At 42.7% G+C, this 20,691-nt stretch overlaps 1 long non-coding RNA gene across 2 annotated transcripts; it reads right to left on the reverse strand.

Moving 5' to 3' along the window:
- Positions 1 to 1,227: 1,227 nt before the first annotated feature.
- LOC131519813 (uncharacterized) lies at positions 1,228 to 20,483 on the reverse strand. 2 transcript variants are annotated; one of them, XR_009265805.1, is made up of 9 exons: positions 20,395 to 20,483; positions 14,302 to 14,492; positions 13,746 to 13,803; positions 10,840 to 11,058; positions 9,541 to 9,637; positions 6,518 to 8,416; positions 5,685 to 5,892; positions 5,302 to 5,380; positions 1,228 to 1,524 (listed from the first exon to the last, which is right to left on the reverse strand). It is a non-coding gene; the product is annotated as an uncharacterized LOC131519813 (long non-coding RNA). The 2 variants fall into 2 exon arrangements; XR_009265804.1 differs by lacking the exon at positions 20,395 to 20,483 and adding an exon at positions 15,002 to 15,572.
- Between the last annotated feature and the right edge of the window lie 208 nt (positions 20,484 to 20,691).

Raw genomic sequence — 20,691 nt, forward strand, 5'->3', positions numbered from 1 at the left:
CCTGCATCAGTTTATCAGCACAGACCAACTATACACTGTAATGCTTAAAGAAACTTGCCTTTAAATATTTTTATATTTATATTTTTATAACCTACTTATATTAGGTTTAAATGTAGTAACTCCACGGCATCTCATGTGGACCTAAGAACACCTCTAGCTCAATATCTGTGGTAATTTCAATGTCGTGGTGATTTCTTGGGTCAGAAGAATGGGGCTTTGTGCCTAAGAGCTAATATTTAGAGGATGCAAAGAAACATAGCCTCCAAATTAAACTCTTCCTCATTTCCTGCTTCACTCCTTTCCTTTGTGGCTGCATGTGGTGCGCTCTGCCTGGGGTCTTACGGTGGCATGTCGCATTTCAAGGAAGATCTCACGTCGTGTGTACAATCTGCATCCGAACACTGTTGGACTAGGAGTCAGGAAGTCTGGATTTGCATCCCACTTTTGCCACTATCTGGCTGTGGGACCTTACAAAAGTTACTCCACTTCTCTAAGTCTCTGTTTCCTTGTTTATAAAATAGAAGGATGGGACTAAGAGTCTCTGACTGTTCTTTCCAGCTCATCTATGTAACATTTAGTGATATTTCAGACATGGGAATAAACAGACAGGTAAACCCACAGTTGTGACCAAGCTAGAACGTGGTTAAAAAAAAAAAAAAAAGGCAAAGGTTGGTAACTGAGCTTTGCCTAGTTGACAAAATGCCCTTGGAACTTCACAGAAGAAAAAGAAGGAAAACAAGTCTGTTTAGGTTGTGTGGTTTCTGTAACATGAATTTAACTAATTTCACTCTCTGTCTAGAAAAGTTTTATATTTTGTTTTGCATTACCTGGGAGATTTGTCACATGATGTATTCTTATTTTTCTTTACTTTCAATATTTAAAGGTAGGCTTTAACATCAGGTCCTAAACTGTCCAAAATAGGCACCACATACTGATGGTGGTTGCTACCTGTCAGAAATGAGAATCCTGATTTCTCAATGCTCATAATTGCAAATAAATAATTCTCTCCCAGCAACTAAATAATTTTCTCCCTTGCAGAATCCTTGAAACTCTGAGCTTCAATTTAAAGATCAATTCCTGTAAACTCTATCGTACTTAGGCCTAAGCACATAGGAGATTAATACTGAAATGTTAAAGGGCTATAATTTGGGGGTTCTAAGATCATCTTATGGTTAGCCCATGAGATCTGGGAATTGCTCTGTCTGGAGAGAAAGGAACTGAAATGCATTCATGTGGCAACAGGATTTTATTTGAACAGCAGGCAGCTGCCTGCTAGCATTGCTTTTAGAATTGGCATCCCCTGCATTGAAGCCTTATTGGGATAGAGAAGTATCTCAACTGCCCCCACTTCAGCACCAGGTTGGGCCCACTCCTCCAAGCATCTTCTGGTATCTACTGACCAGCTTTCCTCCCAGATGCTAAGGAATCCTGGGGCTGCGTGAGAACTACGTCCACAACAGGGAGAAAGTCCAGCATGTGGTAACAAGCTTCTGTACACAAAGAACCGCAGGCTTCCTTCTCAAACTAAAGGAATCAAAGAAAGAACAGAGTGTTGATTGTTCAGCTTTCTATGTCCACCTGCCATAGGATCTTGAGCTGAGCAAATGGCAGATAATTTTACTTGGAAGCTTTATCATTGTACAATGACTTGAAATTGAGCATGAGAGGGAGAGATAAAATAGCACTCTGTGTGTGTGTGTGTGTGTGTGTGTGTGTGTGGTGCACGTGGAAGGGCCCAGGCTTTTGGAAGACATCACTCATCACTGAACTCCAAGAGCAAGTCTCCGAACTATGAGTACTCTAATATACAGCAATATAGGAAATCCCTGGATGCAACTGAAAAGTCTCAGACTAGATTCTTCTTCACCTTTAATGCAGAGCCCATACCTTTGTTATATCCCACTGATTGCCAGAGACCTGAGCTCCCTCCACCCTCGGTTATGAGCGGTTACAAGAAAAAATTACAGGGAATATGCATCAACTAGGTCTTTCCTCCAAGTCCTGGAAAAAAAAAATGGGATAAACTGACGGCCAAGGCTGCTGAAGGGCTAAAGCAACAGTCTTGTCTCTCCCCATTAAAGTCTTTAAAAGCTTAACATAGTTTTCATTTCTCAGCGCTAATTCAAATCTAAGTCTCTTGCCTTCCTCACAAATCCTCCCTCCACCTTGAATTGGTTGCTCCAGGAGCATCTTCCCTGCTATTATTAGTGGATAATTGCTTAACATTTTCTAGAGGTAATTAACCTTGGCTTTGAAATGAAAGAAATCCCTAAATTGAGCAATATGATGAAAGCCATTCTTTCATGTAATTTAGTCTCATCAGCCAAGTACATCAATTTCTAGCTCAAAGGCAGGGCTGAAGAATAAGCAGTGGCGATACTGTAAAGAAAAAAACTCAAGGTCTCAACACTGTCAATCTCAGTTTCTTCAGAACAGGGATCCCAATGCAGCAGCCTGATTGCATGAGGTCAGTGGTTCCGTTCAAGCTCAACACAGCGACCTTGACAAAGGACATCTGTTAGGAGTCCACGTCGAGCTGACAGCAAGATGCTAGGTATTGCATGCATACTGAAGACTCCAGAAGTTCATCAAGCACCCCTAATTCTGCATTAAAATTTAATTTCTCTTAACATTTTTAGGAAAACAAATGTCATAGTTCAAGGAGCTCTGCTAGTCTACATGCAGTTTGTTGATCCCCGCCAGTGTCTGTATCCTTGCCTGTTTCATAATTAATTGGGTAAGCAGCTCCTTTACGACTATAGGTTTTGAGGTTGTGAGATCCCACAAACAACATGCTTGCCCCCCTGCCTCCACCTAAGGCTGTGCCCAGCTGATTTCAGACTGATGGATATCAGAATTTTCCTCTTGCCGAGAGAAAGATTTCCAAGATGGAGACTAAACAACATCCGCTGGTATCTTGTTCCAAAGGTTGGGAAAGTTCTGTGCCAGCAAACCACTTTGTGGTTGCATTAGACGCTCTCGCCTGCCCTGCGGTTAGCTGGAAGTCAGTTTACCGCAGGGCTTTTATCACCCAGAGGCTGCATTTAGCTTTCTGGGTGACCGTGGCCCACACCCCAAACCAGAGGAAGGCCCTGAGGGGCTTTTTAAGGACCATCCAGAAACCCTCAGAGATGCAGGAGGTCCAGATCAGATCTACAGACACAGATTTGCAAAAAAGAGAGAGAGAGACAGAGAGAGAGAGAGAGAGAGAGAGAGAGAGAGAGAGAGACAGAGAGAGAGAGACAGAGAGATCACTTTGGCGCCCTCTAGGGGCAGTTTATTGCCATCTTGTAGATTGTGAAATCATACATTTGGGTAATTTCATGTCAGTATGGAGACAAACATCTTGTTAGTGATTTCCTCATATGGCTTACCAGTACCCTTTCCTACATTCTTTTTGTTGATTATTTTACATGACCACAGGATCCCTTTTCTCATGGAAACTTCATCATAAAATCCTGTACCAAAGGGGAAAAAAACCCAACAACAACAAAATTAAAGCCAGAGATTTTGATTGTGTCTATCAGTTCTGTTTATTTTGATGCAAGCACTGGAGGCAGCTCTTCAGCCATCCTTTTTAAATGTTTCCCATTCACAAACATGTGATTTGAGTTGGTTTCATTCCCCTTTAACAAACAGGGGGAGCTCTGGGGGAACAAATATTATGATGCCTAATAATTAACAGCATGGTCTGCCTATTTTTCCAAGCACTGCTACTTACTGTCTTTGGGTAAGTTACTTAACCTCTGCACCTCAGTTTTCTCAAGCAGAAGTGGGTCAAATAAGAGTGCCCTCCTCATAAAAGTGCTGTGAGGATTACATGAGATAATGCCCGTGAAGCATGTCATCCTCCTTCACAGGTGTCCAGGGTCTCTGGCACTCAAGGCAGGAGAGTGCAGGAAACTCAGGGGTCACATAACAAAGGCACGCACCTCATAGGGTCATGGAACGCATTAAATTAGTTAAGGAAGGCAAAACACCAGAATAATGTTTAGTACCTAGCAAACATTTGAAATCGTTTGCCGTTGTTAGTTTCCTTGTGTATCTCCATTTTATACTCGAGCGAACGAAAACATACAGAGGTTAAGTAACTTGCTTAGGAAATGGACAAACAGTAAGCAGCAGAGTCAGGAATCCATCTGACTCCATGGCCCATGCTCTTTACTACTATGCTCTCTCCATGCATAGTAGCTATTACTATCAGTACTATTTTGACAGGAGAAATAATTTTCAAGCAGGCCTGCTGTCACCTACTGAAGAGAAGTTTCCAATTCATCAGCCTGCAAAGTGCACACTTAGCCTTACACTAAGACAGTAAACATGTAACCACCCATTAACCAATCTTTTGGAGGCATGGGGCAGAAGTCCTCCATATTTTTGTTTTATAATAAGAGGATATTTTCCACTTGCTAAGATATTTGACCTGATCTGGGAAAGTGGAGACAGCCACTAAGGAATTTAAAGAGGGAGTATCCAGAGGAAGAGCCGAAAAGCATTCTTAGGGTCTTCCTGCCAAGGTGGACTGAATCGAATGCCCTGGTAACTTCCAACCTTTCTCTAGGAAGGCCTCCAGGCCACTCCACTTTCTGATTTTAACACAGACGATGCTCCCTGCTCCTCTGAGAAGTAATCTGAGGTTTCTTACAATTTCTGTTGAACTTGGACAGAGATATTCTATGCTTACAATCATTGGAGTGTTCCTAATGTAGTTACAATAGGACTGCTCCCTGACGTATGGCTTCAGCCATCTTTGTCAGCATGTTACCATCTCTGCTATCTAAGCTGCTAAACCTCAGAATCTTCCCAGCTCAAGGAGTGCCCATTGATTTTAGCTTCCAAAAACAGATTTCCCGCTGTACCACCAGATCATAACTGTTGGTGAAGTCCCCTGCTAGTCTGCTTACTGTCTACAAGTGCTGAGGTTACGGAAACTCAAATCTCTGAGGCTGTCTTATTTTCTCTGAGGGCACAGAGCTAAAAGAAGATGGTTTGTTGTTTTAGGGAAGACACTCACTCCTAAGAAATTTCTAGCTATTGGGCAGGGGAAAAAAAACTGTTTTGGAAAATACCAAGTTTTTCTGATGTTGAAGTGGTACAAATATGTATTTAAAGGAGGTGCTTTCCTGAGAGGTGTAGCTGAGGAGGATGCCTGCATTTGAGCTCAATTTGGCTCTGAGGCTTCCTGGTACATTTTCTTTTCCCTTATTTAGACAAGGTAGTAAAGTACTTCATAAGTGAGTTTCTTCTCTTACTTACGTGCTGTACAAGGAGAGAAGCCCACTTGTACTGAAGTAAAATTACCTGAAAAATTCGTTTTCCTAGGAAGTGCTGTCTTGGTAAGAGGAAGATGTTTTCAGGTTGAGTATTAGTCTTGAAGACTCTGGAAGAAAAAAAAAAAACACTCTGAAAGGCTTCATACTGCCTGAAAGTTGTCATCGTTGACAATCACTATTAATAGTCGAAGCAATGAGACAGCAATGATAATGTCACTTACATTGGCCTTTATATGGGTCTCCACATTGAAAAGTTCAAGTGCCACATGCAAGGGTATAGATGGTTTCTCAGGTGTGTTATGGTCCCATTAACAGATGGAAAACCAAACTTGCAAAGGTATCTGTCTCTCTAAAGGGCCCAGAAGAAGTCACTCAATGGTGACAGAAAAAAATACAACTTCAGGACCATACCTTTTAATATGCACCATCATTCCAAGTGTAGGGTTGACAAGTGTGGTTGTATACAATGTAATTAGCCTCTGAGGAGCAGGGATGCATGATACTAGAATGTTCATTCATTCATTCATTCCATGTTCGTTGAGTGTTCATTACATGCCAGCTATCACTTCAGGCAGTGGGGTACAAAGTGTCTAAGGTCACAGAGCTTCCGTTCTGGTGGCTAGAGACAAAAAAAAAATCAAAATGAAGTATCAGGTAGACATAAATGCTGTGAGGCAAATAAAACAAAGGAACAGAGCTAGGAAACACTGAGCATGTCCACAGGGTCTTGTTTTCTATAGCATGGTCAAAGAAAGCCTCCACAAGAAGGTGGCATTTGAGCAGGTATCTGAAGGACATTAAGGTTCAGTAAGAGTTGTTAAAGTATAATTTTCAAACAGTCAAAAAGCGACTCTTGCATAAATAGAAGCTGAACATATGTCAAAGATTTATTCTACTCAGTAGTTAGTAAAGGATCAATAAAACGTTAAGATTGGTTCAAAAGGGCATTGAAAAAATCTGTCATTTACAGGGAGTTTAACAACGGAGTGCTCAACTAAGTAAGGATGTTACATTGGAGACTAAACTGGTTAACATCCTACTATATTCTATATAAACTATATTCTTTGAGGTTATCTTTCTAACAGACAGAAATTGGGTCTCTCCTGGAAAAAAATCTATAACAAGTAACTTCACTACATCTAGGATTTTTAATCCATAGTAAACAGTGAGTAAAATAAGGCACATTCTTGTGTAAGCCTATTAAACAATGTATCCGTGGCACATTGAAAGGACATACGGCTCACCTTTTTAAGTTTGCCTTCTCCTCCACCTCCTCCTTCTTCTTCTTATAAAAAAAGCCACACAGCTGAAGGAAGAACATTGCAGGCAGAAACAATGTGAGTGAATCAGCCCATTTCCCTGACTTAGGGAGGATCCCTCCCACTGACGCAGACTCACACATTCACCTGGACCTTATTATGAATTTTGGTGTAAGTAAATAGCTGGGGGCAATCTGGAGAAGCTGGAAGGTTTATATTAGAAAGTGAGTGGGTACTGAAGTTGGCAGTTGAGAGTGTGGGGATTTTCAGAAGATATTAGGAAGTGAGGAGTATGAAAAGTGGTGAATGAAGGATGAATGGATTTGTGCAACAATTTGCTACTTTTATTGGGCATGAAAACATACTTTGTCTATCCCAGCTCCACCTTTGCCTGTTTCCTGAGAGACTGAGCAAAGATATGAATTAGTTCTGATTACTTTCGGTTTGTTTGTTGGACTGGGTTCAATAGGAGATGGGACCATGTCCTTTCTAGAACTTGTCTCTGAAACAATCACATGCATTAGGGTGTTTCAGCATGGAAACACTGTCACTGGAAGCTGAGCAGGAAAGGAAGTGAGAATGCCTCTCAAGTCTGGAGGGTTAGAGAAGTGCCCCCCATCCAGGGAAGACACTTGTAGTTGCCCCTCTTCTCTTCACTTTACCCACCTTCTAGCCACCGCTCTAGCTGAGGTTTTCCGAGCCTTACTGTGGACTCTGGTGCCCCATGCCTGCCCTTCAGACCCTCGCTCCTGCCTTTCTCCACATGTTCCGGGCTGAAACCTAATCTCTGTTTTCCAAAATACCTTTTCTTCTCACTCTTCACGCTGCATACAACCCCCCCTGCATGTCCTCATGGTAGTTTAACTACCATCCAAGGAACCCAGTATCTCCAAACTCTTCACTTGGCCAACTGGGTGATGATACCATAATAACAGAGGCTCTTCAACATAAGGAGCAGGTATGGATGTAGGGAGTTTATTTTTTCAGATGGTATTTATAGTCCCTCTAGGATATCTAAGTAGAAGTGTTCAGTAGGTAATTCCCACTTTCTGCCATCCCACCCTTTCACTGATGGATGGAGACGGACAGTGAGGGTTTCAGGCACCAGACAAGGAAGAGGAAATGGTGATCTGATGGAAGAGGAAAATGGTGGCGTTGATGGATACCCTATCCCCCCTGCTCCCTGCCAAGAAGGATAATATGTGGAAAGAGGTGGACGAGGCAGCTGGGGAGAAAAGAAATGAGTTTGTAACCCCAGCCCCTTTGCTCTTAGAAAGAGGCTCTTGCTCCCAGACACTTTCTTCACACTGTCTCAAAGTCCACTAATTAGAAATTCATTTGGGTTAATATTCAAGTATCCTGAAATGATTAAGGAGACCACCATTCTTTCATTCCTTCAAGTTGGTTCAATAAACACTTGTTTACTTCCTTGTTTTACTGAAGTTTACGAGAGGGTGGGAACAGAATCACACTTTCAGGATCCTAAATTAAAAGGGCAAATGCAAAGGAGGTTGGGGTAAACAGTCACTGAACAGGAAAGGATGATGACCACTTTTGTTCTGGTCTCAACTCAGAATCATCTTGCCTTCTTTGGCCAGTGATGTGAACCTTGCATCTGAGCCCTGTCCCCAGGCAACATCTCCAGGGGTTCCAAAGTTCCACACTTGGTTTCCTCTTATTCTGGAGTACCAGGCTATCTGCTCCAAATTAGTCCTAGATTTTGCTAAAAGTAATGCAAATTTCCATGCATGTTCCCCTATTCATCCTGGGGGATGTTTTCAAATTTCATCCAGCTTAGAGTGGCACCAAGAAGCATTCTGTTCTCTCTCCCATCTTCAAGGTCAAGAATTTGAATCCTGATTGCTGAGAAAGGCCAGACTTCTCCTAGAAGGAAATATTTTTGTTAGAGAAGTCTGTGTCAGATTATTTCGTCTGTTAACAGCAGAACCAGAAGATAATGAGGACTATTTGACAGAGTCTAGCATTGACAAATGGTACACATTTTTGAACTCATTTCAAAGTACAAACTCCTATTTCATTTCGTTTTCTAGGGCTCTGAATAACTTATAGACAATTTAATTGCCTGTATTTGGAATAGGGAATTCCTAAAATGCTGAGTATAATATTTGGATTTAAAGAAAAAGACACCATAATAGAGGCCATTGTTCAAGTAAGTAGAGACAGGTTCATGTATTTCAAACCTTGGATAAAATATAAAGAAGATCATTGAGCTCTAATTTGAAAGAATTCCACTGAAAGACTCAGAAAGCAATCCACTGTGAGAATATGAGACAGAATTATAATATTTACTGGACAATTGTTTGCTAAGAAGCATTTATTTTATATCACTTTTTAACAAGACTGAACTGTCAAATTGTTTAAAATTCCATTGGAAAAATTTGGATTATCACAAAAGTGTTTACTCTTTTATCCTTCCATGTATATTGGATTACTCATGGAGGACAATGGAAAGAATCTGAGAAATGCTGGTTTTAACAGCAACTTAGACTGCATTTCAGAAATTTTATAGACTATGTAAACGAAAGCAACTTTTGGATATGTATTAACATAGCCGTGACACTACTGGTATAACGTAAGGCGCAGAGAAATGAAAATTCCAGCACTATCAGCAAAGATTTTCCTTTGGAAGATGACGGTACAAGTGAAACATGCTTCCCATATAACAACCGTGCTTGCATACACAAAAAAGAATCATCTTTATCTTGTTTTGCTAAATGCCATTGTTAGCTCCAGCAGCTATGATTCTGAGTCTGTGCAATAATACATGACCTTTTATAGTCATTCTGGAACTATGGAATTATCACCTATGAAGACACTGTAATCATATATAACCTTAGATCACCCACTGAATATACTTCCATGAAAAGCATGTTTAGAACAAAGCCAAACTTTTTCTTGGTATGAAAATCACTTTTGATTCTCCATTCTAATACCAGATAGGCACTTCCACTGGTCATGTGTGAGTTCCAAGGACATAGATAACTCACGATGATGCAACAGGTCTTAGCTGCATGAGGATCACCTGGAAGGCTGGTAGCAGCAGATTGCGGGATCTCTGCCCCCAGAGTTTCTGAGTCAGTGTACCTAAAATGGGGCAGAGAATGCATTTCTAACACATGATGTTGATGCTGCTTTCCTGGGAACCACACTTTGAGAACTGCTGCACTAAATGACTCTAGGTAGGGAGTGCTAAAAGCAATTTTAGGGAAAAAAAAATCTTACGTGTGGGTCAGGCTGGTCTTGGGAAAAATGAAAACAAAGAAAAAGCCTATAAGCTTCCCTCTAAAGGCTCAGCCTCTCTATGGTCCCCTCCTCCACACAGAACCCTCTGCCTCCTGGTTTCCATTCTCTCTTTCCGACCTCCAGTTCTCAAAAGTACTCACAGGTCTTGCTATCTTAATTGACCCTAAAATGTACATTAACCATAGCAGCAGTTATTCCTCTCAGGGACCTTTGCATTTTGACATGGATCAAAAATTCAGACCTGACCTGATAAATGAAATCTGAACAAAAAAAGGTGTTAATTTTATATGGGAAAAACTGTTACATTTCCACTCCATCACCTACATTACACTAGAGTGATCTAAAAGTCAAATCTCTTCGCGTTACTTTCTTGTTCAAAGTCTTCAATGACTATCCTTCTCCCACAGGCAAATTTTAAAGGCAAGGCTTCCAGGCTTTTCCATATATGCCACTGCCTACCTTCTCAACCTCCTCAGCCACCTTGCCCTCCTTCCACTTTGTATATGACAGTACTGAACTATTTTAAATTCTTTGAAAATGACCTATTCTCAGGATCAGCTACATTATTTGGGGAACCCAGGGAAAGATGAAAATGAAGGGCCCTCTGATCAAGATGTATTAAAGAATTTCAAGACAGCACTTGCAGAGATTCGCCCAAGTCCAAAGGCTTCTGAGCACAGAGCGCTGTGTGGCTGCAGGTCACACACACATGAGCAGCCCTGACTGTTCCAGAGACAATAATCTCTAAGTCCCTTGGCGCTTGTCTTGGGGTATCACAAAGAAACCAGTCAGGGTGTGTCATTTCCTTTTGCTGTGAGTTGGTATCTCTAGGTTTGTTGAATGTCAAATGCAGGAAAGCACCTGAGCTTCGCCATGCCTTTGTTCATTTTCCAGGAAAACTCTTAGGTAGCCAGAGGGTACAATGTACTGCTTTGACCCTGGCACTACTTGCTCTCCTTATGCCACTGTCCTAATCTCTCCCTCTTTTGTACCTTTGCAAGGTACCATTCCTGCCTTCTGAAATGCCATTCCCTGTTTCTCACCTGATTAACTTGCATTCAACCAGCCTTAGAGGCTCAGCTGAGGCTCCTCTTCTGCTGGGAGGCCTTTCCCAAATTCCAGAGCCCCTGCGTGCACAGTACACTCTGCCCTTTAGTGGTCAGCCTGCTGGGTTTTCATCTTGTTCGCATGAGCACCGTATTGACTAAGCTCCAAGCTATTCCAAAGCATCGGTGGTGTCTTCATCTTTGTATCTGCAGAACCTAGCACGACATCTGGATTGGAGAAATGGCTTCAAAATGCTCATAACGTGGAAGAACAGGAGGTCATGCGTGCTAACATTTTTCACAACTCAAAAATAGTTTCTTGGAAGAAAACCATTTCTGAAGCTGACAGGCAGCTTACATGGGACTCAGAATTCTTCCAGAACTCCTAGGTGAGGTGGTCAACTGACTTCTAGTTACCGCAAAGGAAGGAAGCTCTGGGGCAAGAACTGAACTGCTTAGCCTCTTGAACCTAATCTGAGTGGGTGTGAACCCCAGAGACGTGTTCAGTCCCACTCAGTGGAGGAATCTAACACATGAGAGAGTCTGAGAGAGTCATCAAGAATGCCTTTCCTAGACCGGCTTCATATGGGAACTTTTAATCTTAATTCAAATATCAGAGACTGTCTGAGGTCTACAGTCAACTTTCCAGGGCTGATGATCTAGTTTGTGGTTGATGTAAGTTATTTGCGTCTCCTCCTCCTTCGTGACTTCTGACTACTCACTGTCGTTCTACCCTGAGTGGGTGGTGAAATACCTTACAAGCTGAAATTCAAACCAATAAAGTCTGCTTTTTGTAAGTTTATGGTTTATCTATGAATTTCATGTACCCAAGCTATCTTCATCCCTGGCTGATTCAAAATTTGAGCATTGGCAGGATATCATATTTACTTAGGTATTTTTCTCCAACTTGCGGGAATATACTATTCTGGGTTTCTGGGTGCATTTTGAGAGAAAATCCAGGAAGCTTTTTTTTTTAATATAATCTTCTTAGTTGTTTTTCAGCCATTGATATATACTTTGTGCCTGCAAACAGTCTAGGATTGAAGCAGCATCTGGTTTGTTTTCTTTCTGGCCAGGCCAGGGAGAAAAGGGAGCTAGTTGTTCCTGACTTTCTCCATAGACTGCTGCTTCTTTCTCTCTTTCTCTTCCATCTCTCATGACGCGGGTGGGCTTTCACTCCCTTGAGGTGCCTCCAGCCCTTGGACATCACTAAAGAGCTGGGACAAAGGGTGGTCAGGTTCAGACACAAATCTCAAAAGGCAAACAAGGTTAGATTCCTCTTCAGCTGACACTGAAGCCTGAATCCCTGTTCAGACAGGCACACTAGCCCACCTGCTCCAAAAGCAAATCCTGGGCTGCCTAAACCACACCACTCATAATGGAGTGTCAGGGAGCATAGGAGAAAGTCCTGAGTGACCCAGAAGTGTGTCTCAATAGTAAGGCAACTTTATCTCTCCAATGTTAATGGTTCTGTTTGCTTGGATACTTAATTCACTTAGGAGCCTTACAAATTGCAAATCTGTAGACTTACAAATTTATAGACTTAGAATCTGGACTCTCAGGGTTGTGAGGGAATTCAACAGGTTGTATAGTTGGTCCCTTCCAACACCTGAGTCCTTCTCTGCCACTGCCATGCCTGGGTTTTGTTATTATCTGTGCTTAAACGTTACCAAGGATGGCGAATTTACTGCTTGCCCAAGGTCACCCATTTCATCCTTGAGTAGCTCTTTTAGAAATATCTTCTTTTCATAAACCAGATGTCAGCTAAAGTCAACTTGCCCTTTCATATTTAAATGAAACTGTTTTGAATTCTCATGCCTTATGAGGTAAGCCATTCAGCAACTCTTTCAAACTCTTCGTTAATCTTTGACATGTGGGCAGGAGGTTGTTTATAACTGTCCAGGCCACCTCTGGCTGAGGCTTAATCGCTCCATGTATGGAGCCCTCTCTTTTCTATGCCTATTCTCTTTTCTACTGTCGCCTCTTCCTCCACACTAAGCAGCACTCTGTTTTCCTGTTGGGACATTCCACGTGAGCCTGTCTCAAACACAAGGCTGTGCAAGTGTGTGTGACATACTTTTACAGGACAATTCAGACAACTGCTGGAGTCAACAGTGCAGTGACCAATCTGTTTATGACTAAATATTGCACATTTCTAGTCTTCAAAGCCCCTCAGGTACCTCATCACCAGGACCTCATTCCCTGGCCACATTTCCCTGTAGCTTCCACCTCCCACCTTGTACTTGGCCCCCTCTTTTCTTTTAACTCCTCCCCTCTTCTGTCAAATTCTTGGCTTACGTCCCAAATCCTAGTTGACTTCCTCTATAGAGAAATTTGGTTTTGCCTTTATCTTCTAGACCTTGACCTTGGGATCTCTTGGCCCACATCCAGGGCAGTTTACCAATGTGTTTCCCCAAAGACAGTCTACTCCCTAAAAGCCTTGTGCCAGAGGATACCCTGTCCCCATATGGTTACACAAAGTCCACGTCTGACTCCCTGTCAGCTCTACCCAGTTCATTACAACCTGCCTTCTCTTGGCTGGCTTCTGACTCTGGAGTCATTGCTGTAGACAGAAAGAACACAGGCTTTGGAATCCGACCAGAGTCTGAATCCCAGATCTACTATTCATCAGTCATGTGACATCATTGGCCTAACTTCTGAAGACCATCATTCTCAGCTAAGAAATGGTAATTATACCATCTAAAGAATTTATGTGAAAATTTGATTAGATAATATACAGTGTCTGGCACATAGTAGACCCTCAACAATTTTTATTTATTTGAATTAAAATAAAATAAGATGGAGATCAGCCTTGAACATCTATCTCCCAAGCAAACAGAACCATTTATGCCAAATAAGCAAAACTAAATGCAGCTTCTTTTATAAGTGTACATGAAACTTACCTTAGGTTATTTCTTGTATATGCCACTGATAATCATAACAGAAATTTAAAATGTCCTCCTAAAATGGTATAAGAAAAGCACTTTTAACCAATCCCCTGCCATCTGGAAACCCCCACCATAATAACCAATCACTGTAAAGGTTAAGCAACTTCCTCATTGTCAGTTTATAAGCCATCCTATAACATCATGCCTCTGAACTTCATACCAGTTTTGGGTCTCAAGCACTGCTGACGGTGACCTTTTTTTCCTCATTCAGTAAAATATTCATATCAAGTAAAGCTCTCTAAATTTTCTTTTAACCCTTTCCTTCTCCCCCAGCCTCAAAAAGCTTCAAAGCTGGTGCAGATGAACCCTCCCCAGCCTGGTTGGTTCCCTGCTTGTTTTGACCCCTGATCCCTCCCTCCTTGCTATCTTGGCTTTCCTGCCATTTCATCTGGTCCCTGCTTTCATTCCCAGCTTTGGCTTTCATGACTCAGTCACTCCCACTCATATGCAGAAGTGGAAGAAATGTCTCCTTCTGCCTCTCCCTTTGTTTGCCATCATGATTCTGACTTACCTGGAAACAGCTTCAGAGATGATTAAGTTATGGCTCACAGATATAATTGAGCCGTTTCCGAATTTCCAAATGGCATCAGAAGCGCTGAGATCACCATGAAGATGCATCGTCTTCTTTGTCAGTGAGGACTGAAGAAACGCTGGCCGTCATATCTCTTTTTTGGAATCTCCTAAGTAAGGACCTCAGTAGCCCTGAAAGAAAAAAAAAAACAAAAAAAAACAAAAAAAACAAGTCAGAGATACCATGATAGCTGTCACAACCCAAACCCCGTGAACACAAAATATTTAAAAATGTTAAATAAGCAAATAAAGTATCTTTTTTTTTTTTTTTAATTTTTTTTTCAACGTTTTTAATTTATTTTTGGGACAGAGAGAGACAGAGCATGAGCGGGGGAGGGGCAGAGAGAGAGGGAGACACAGAATCGGAAACAGGTTCCAGGCTCCGAGCCATCAGCCCAGAGCCCGACGCGGGGCTCGAACTCACAGACCGCAAGATCGTGACCTGGCTGAAGTCGGACGCTTAACCGACTGCGCCACCCAGGCGCCCCAAGTATCTTGCAACATAATCTCTGTTCTGGTGCTAAATAACTTTGTTTTAAATATACAAAACTCCAGACATAAGCCCTTAAGGATAAAATGCTAGTAATGAAATTGATACTAAGTGAAGACGACCATTTTTTATGAAATATTTATTGACTTACCACATAGGCTATCTGAACCTCAAAACTAACTCAGCCTCTGCCGTGGTGGGACTTCAGGATGGAGGCTGACAGAGAACGTACCCTCACCCACTCAGCCAGGCAGATGCTCCGGGATGTACATGTCATTCAGATTTGGCTATTCTTGTGGTGTGGGGAAAGAGCTGCATGATTTCACTGGCATTTCCATATCAGAGAGGAATTCTAAGAGAAAGTATCATATTTGAGCTGCTTGAGGGGACTGTTCCATAAGCAATTTCAGGCAAATTATTTATCTCTTTGAGGTGTACACGCTCATTTGCACAAAAAGTATAAAATGAATGCCACTATTAGTTTGAAAACAGGTCTGGCTATTATAACAAAAGTCAAAATAACCGCGGTTTAAAAGAGGCGGGCTGTTTTCTCTCTCATGATACAGTTTGAACACAACGAGTCCAGAGTTAACAGCATAGCTCCCCAGTTTGGGGCCAGGCTCCTCGGATCCTGTTTTGCATCTTCAACACATAGCTTTCACCTCAGGGCTAAACTGTCTGTTCCCAACTCTTGTCTCCACATCTACATTCCAGCCAGTGAAAAGGAAGGAGAAGGGAAGGGCACAATCTTTCCCTAAATTTAAGGGTATGAACTGTAAGTTGTTTATATCTTTCTGCTCGCATCCCATTGGCTAGCACTTAGTCATGTGGTCACAACAATCTGCACCACAAACTACAAGCCAGAATCTTCCACCGGGATTCCACGTACCCAGCTAAACTTCAACACCACTCATCATCAGGGAAATACAAATCAAAATCACAATGAGATTCCACATCACACCCATCAGATGGCTAAAATTAACAGAAGAAACAACAGGTGTTGGTGAGGATATGGAGAAATGGGAACCCTCTTGCGCTGCTGGTGGAAATGCAAATTGGTGCAGCCACTCTCTGGAGAACAGCATGAAGGTTCCTCAAAAAACTAAAAATAGAACTACTTTATGATGGAGCAATTGCCCTATTAGGTATTTACCCAAAGGATACAAAAATACAGATTCAAAGGGGTCACGTGCACCCCAATGTTTCTAGCAGCATTATCAACAACAGCCAAACTATGTAGAGAGTCCAAATGTCCATCCACTGATGAATGGATACAGAGGTGGTATATGTATATAATGGAGTATTAGTCATCAAAAAGAATGAGATCTTGCCCAATTCATTTGCAACGACCTGGGTGGAGCTAGAGTGCATTATGCTAAGTGAAATAAGTCAACCAGAGAAAGACAAATACCACATACTTCTGCTTATATGTGGAATTTAAGAAAAAAACAGGTGATCATATGAGTGAGCAGGTTGGGAAGAGAGGGAAACAAACCACAAGGGACTCTTAATGATTGAGAACTGAGGGCCGATGGAGGGAGGAGGGTGGTAGATGGGCTAGATGAGTGACGGGTACTAAGGAGAGCACTTGTGATGAGCACTAGGTGTTGTAAGTCATGAATCACTGAATTCTATTTCTGAAACCAATAATGCACTGTATGTTAACTAACTAGAATTTAAATTAAAAAAAAAAATCAGGACTTGTCTTGCTAACAAAGGAAAAGAGAATACATACTCCAGGGCAGCTAGCAACTATCCTCAAAACAATATAGGTAGAATGTTTGACACAAAGTCAATGTTCAATCGATAGTAATGTGTTTTTTTTATAATAAGCAAAAATTTAAATAAGTTGATTTTATTTCATTCTTGATATAGAGACAAAAGAAAAAGGTGTGTGTATCTCCACACAGAGACTCACAATGTGGGTCTGATTAAGAGTGGCTGTGGTTTGGAAATAGAGCGACCAGCGCTGCACTGGCCTTCTGGCCCTGCTGGGTTTTAGGCAGTGAAGGCATCATCTGTGGGCCCAGCCTTGCCCAGTCCCCCAACCAATCCCAATCAGGTGATCACTGGTGAGCAGTCTTTCAGCTCTACATGCACCATTTGGTGTGTGTTGGGGAGTCCAAATTGTAGTCTGCCCATAATGCCCAATTCATTTCTTCAATTCATGAATCTGGCCTTCTGGTGAATTTTTTCCCCTTGTCCACTGGTGCAAACATACCTCATGAACAAGCCTACCCAAAACATTATACAGGGGGACATTACTCACATCCTTTGTATACACTGCCATGCTGCTATCATTACCTTTCATGCAAGGAGTCTTTTTTCCTCAAGTTCCAAGAAAGAAAAGAGAAATAAAAAGAAAAAAAGAAAAAGAAAAAGAAAGAGAAAATAAGGAAAGGGAAGGGAAGGGAAGGGAAGGGAAGGGAAGGAAAGGAAAGGAAAGGAAAGGAAAGGAAAGGAAAGGAAAGGAAAAGAAAGGGAAAAGACAATCAGAAGCCAAGACAGTAGGAAACCATGCCAAAGAGTTATATATCCAGAATAGAAACCATAACACTAAGCACAAACTTCAGAGTGGGACACTGCAGTAGTGGGTGGTCACGTGGCAGTGTTCCATAAACTCCAGATCACAATACAGGATGACATAAGACATGTCCTACCATATTGGGAGGGAGAATTGATGGTGGGGGGGGAGAGAGGGTGACTCATGCCATCATTCCTCACTCGAACGATTCTTACAGTCGGCAGGACATCCAAGAAGGACATACCCCGAGTGAAAATTACTTGACCATTTGGCAAAGTACTAAGTAGTACAAAGTACTAAGATAGTATTTCACCAACCACTAGAAAAATTTCAAGTTAAACCATGGAAAAGTCACCCTGTGGGTGTGGAAAGGAATAATATTTTAAGATAAGCTCTGGGGCTTTCTCTGTCAAAAATGAAATAGCCTGACCAATCAGAACAGGACTCAATAAAGGGAGAAATTTCACATGAACTCTTCAACTAATGATAAAATAAGAATAGAACTCAATGTGAGAGCTTCAATGGATCTAAGAGGCCACCCGAACTCACTGTTCTATAGTTCAGAAAGCTACAGATTTGCTTAGCCCATATGTGGCAGAGCCACAATGAAAACCTGAGCACTGGAGGCTCCTGGTCCAGTGAGCCTTGGCAGGAACTTTCTGACATCAGAGGACTCTTTTATTCTAAAAAGAAAATATTTCTTGTGGGAAATCAGTACTATGTTCTTAAACTGATTTTATCAAAAAAAGGACGAGACTGGAGATGGCGAAACAAATCCTAAGTGTATAAACAATGTCATCCAACTGTTGTATAATGACTACATTCCAGAGGGGTTTTCAGAGTGACAAATGACTTCAAACAAACATTTGGTTCTGGCGGCACCTTTTGTAAGTGGCTTTAGAGGAACTGTGGAATGCAGAAGAATGCAGAAGAGAGTGGTGATCTAACCAGACTGGGAATGAGGAAAATCCTATGTCAAGTGACTGGAAGAGAGAATAAAGTAATGTTTATGAAATCCCCCTTTCTATCTGAGTGAGACAACAGGGACTGCCTAGACCCAGCAGATGTTCCATGTAAGTGAAGAGTTGCCCCACGTGACCCAAACCCAATGGCAGGGACCAGACTGCACACGTGAGAGAGCAACAAGCCACCATCCCGCCAGCAAGGAGAGCAGGTAGAAGCTGGCAGGCAATGGGTAGTGTGGGAGGCAGCAGGTTGAGGGGAAAGGGCACTGCACAAGGACTCAGAGGACTTGGGTCCCAGTCCTGGCACTTACACTAGTTGTCCTAGTTGTGCCACCGTGGGTAGGTTACTTAACATCTCTGGATGGGCTTCAGTTTCCTACTCCATAAAAGGAGAAGGTTTCATTCCATCTTTGCCGGCTCGAAAATTCTGCTTTCCAGGGTTCACTAGTCAAATGCCTACAGCAATGTTTCCCAACCCCCCAACCTGAGGCAGTTTGGCCCTTCAGGAGACATCTGGCAATGTCACAACTGGTTGTCACACAGTGGGAAGGGGCTACTGCTGTTGGCATTAGGTGGGTGAGGGACAGGGATGCTATTCAACACCTCCAAATACAAGGAAAGCTCCCCACAACAAAGAATCACACAGCCCAAAATGTCAGTAATGCCAAGGCTGAAAAACACTAACTGAAAGGACAATAGACAAACCCATTTCAGCCAATTAATGTCATGTTGCCAGATCTGTTGAAGAGAATCTGAAAATGTGGATTTTTTTGTAAAATATCCCCAATTGAAGAGAGAGCAACATTTTTTTTTAATACATAGAAAACACTCTGGGAGCCAAATAAAATGGGGCTTTAGGACAAATTCTGTCTGCAAGCTGTCAATTTCTGAAATCTAATTAGCCACATACTGTCCAAGTAATTAGTGTCATTTAACTGAAAGCATGGATTTGTTCATCTGTGTCTAGTTATCTGAGCTAAAGTGAAGCAGGTCACGGTTAATCCGTGTGCGTGCTCATACACACGTCTGTGTGATACAGTGGAAAAAACACTACATGAAGTGTTCAGAGACATACCCACTTACCATGTGGGTAACTTTAGGGTCAGAATCATTAAATTCTCTGAACAACAGGGTCTCCACTTTCATGGAGGGTATCAATATTCTTTCTGTCTACTTCTCCAGGTTGTCACAGGATAATAGTATCATGGAGCTGAGGGGTGCCTAGGTGGTGCAGTCAGCTAAGCCTCAGGCTCTTGATTTCGGCTCAGGTCATGATCTCATGGGTTCATGAGACCGAGCCCCACGGAGGGTTTGGTGTTACCATCATGGAGCCTGCTTGGGATTCTCTCTTACTCTCACCCTCTCGCTCTACCCCTCACCTCACAAAAATAATAAATATTTAAAACAATAAAATAAAAATACATATCTTGCAGCTGTAAGGATCTTCAGAAATCACTTCATACACAGTTATGCCCAGAGAAGTGATCCCATGACGTTGCCCTTGAACTCAGTCAATGGCAGGCCCGGGGCTTGGAAGCAGGTGTTCTGACTCCCTATCTTTAGTTCTGTGAGGGTGAGAGGAAGGGAGGTGGTGTGGGTGAGAGTGCCAGATGTACACTCTTCCAGATGTGGTCTGCCACCATTTGATCTTTCAGTTGTGCCTGAGCAGCACCAGATGGGACCCGAGGAGGAAATGAGAGGGACGGGAAAGCTCTCTGGAGCCTGTAAATGGCTCCCCTGTCTCCCAAACGGAAGGTTGGTGTTTGCGTTCGTTTTTCTCCAACGTACACCAGCAGGCAGGTCTCTGGTCAGCAGCAATGCAAGTGCCTGATATTGAGCAAAAGGAGGCCTGAGCCAGAGCGTGTGACTGGCTCAGCACGGACACTTTACCCTGCTCAGAAAAACTATGCAAGAGCACCTCCGCACCATCAGTGGGCTGCTGAGAGGAACAGTGCGGTCACGGCGCCACAGGGGCCCACGGCGTTCATGGGAGCTAGTGGCCTCAGGTGACTCTCCAAGGCTAACCATGGTGTATAGACAGAACCCTTCCCCCACCTGCCTCCTCCGAGCACCTCCAGTGCTTTCCTGCCCGCGACTTTGTTCCATTACTGCCTCCTGTTGGGGATGAGCCCCGTTCCTGTGCTTACCTAAGGGCCTGGGTCGGCGGCTCACAACCGGGCCAGGGGCTGCCTCCGAGGCTTTGCCGAAGCGCAGCGTGCGCATGTCTGTTCTGCAGCCGGCTTTCCCGTGGGGCGGAGTTTCAGCTCCCACCCCGGCTGCCCTGAGCAGGTCAAGCAACTGCTCTCTTAAGTTCTCAGAGTCGCTTCCGTCTTCTCTTAGCCTGCTCGCTGG

The sequence above is a fragment of the Neofelis nebulosa genome, chromosome 8 (genome assembly GCF_028018385.1).
Source record: "Neofelis nebulosa isolate mNeoNeb1 chromosome 8, mNeoNeb1.pri, whole genome shotgun sequence".
NCBI lineage: Eukaryota > Metazoa > Chordata > Mammalia > Carnivora > Felidae > Neofelis > Neofelis nebulosa.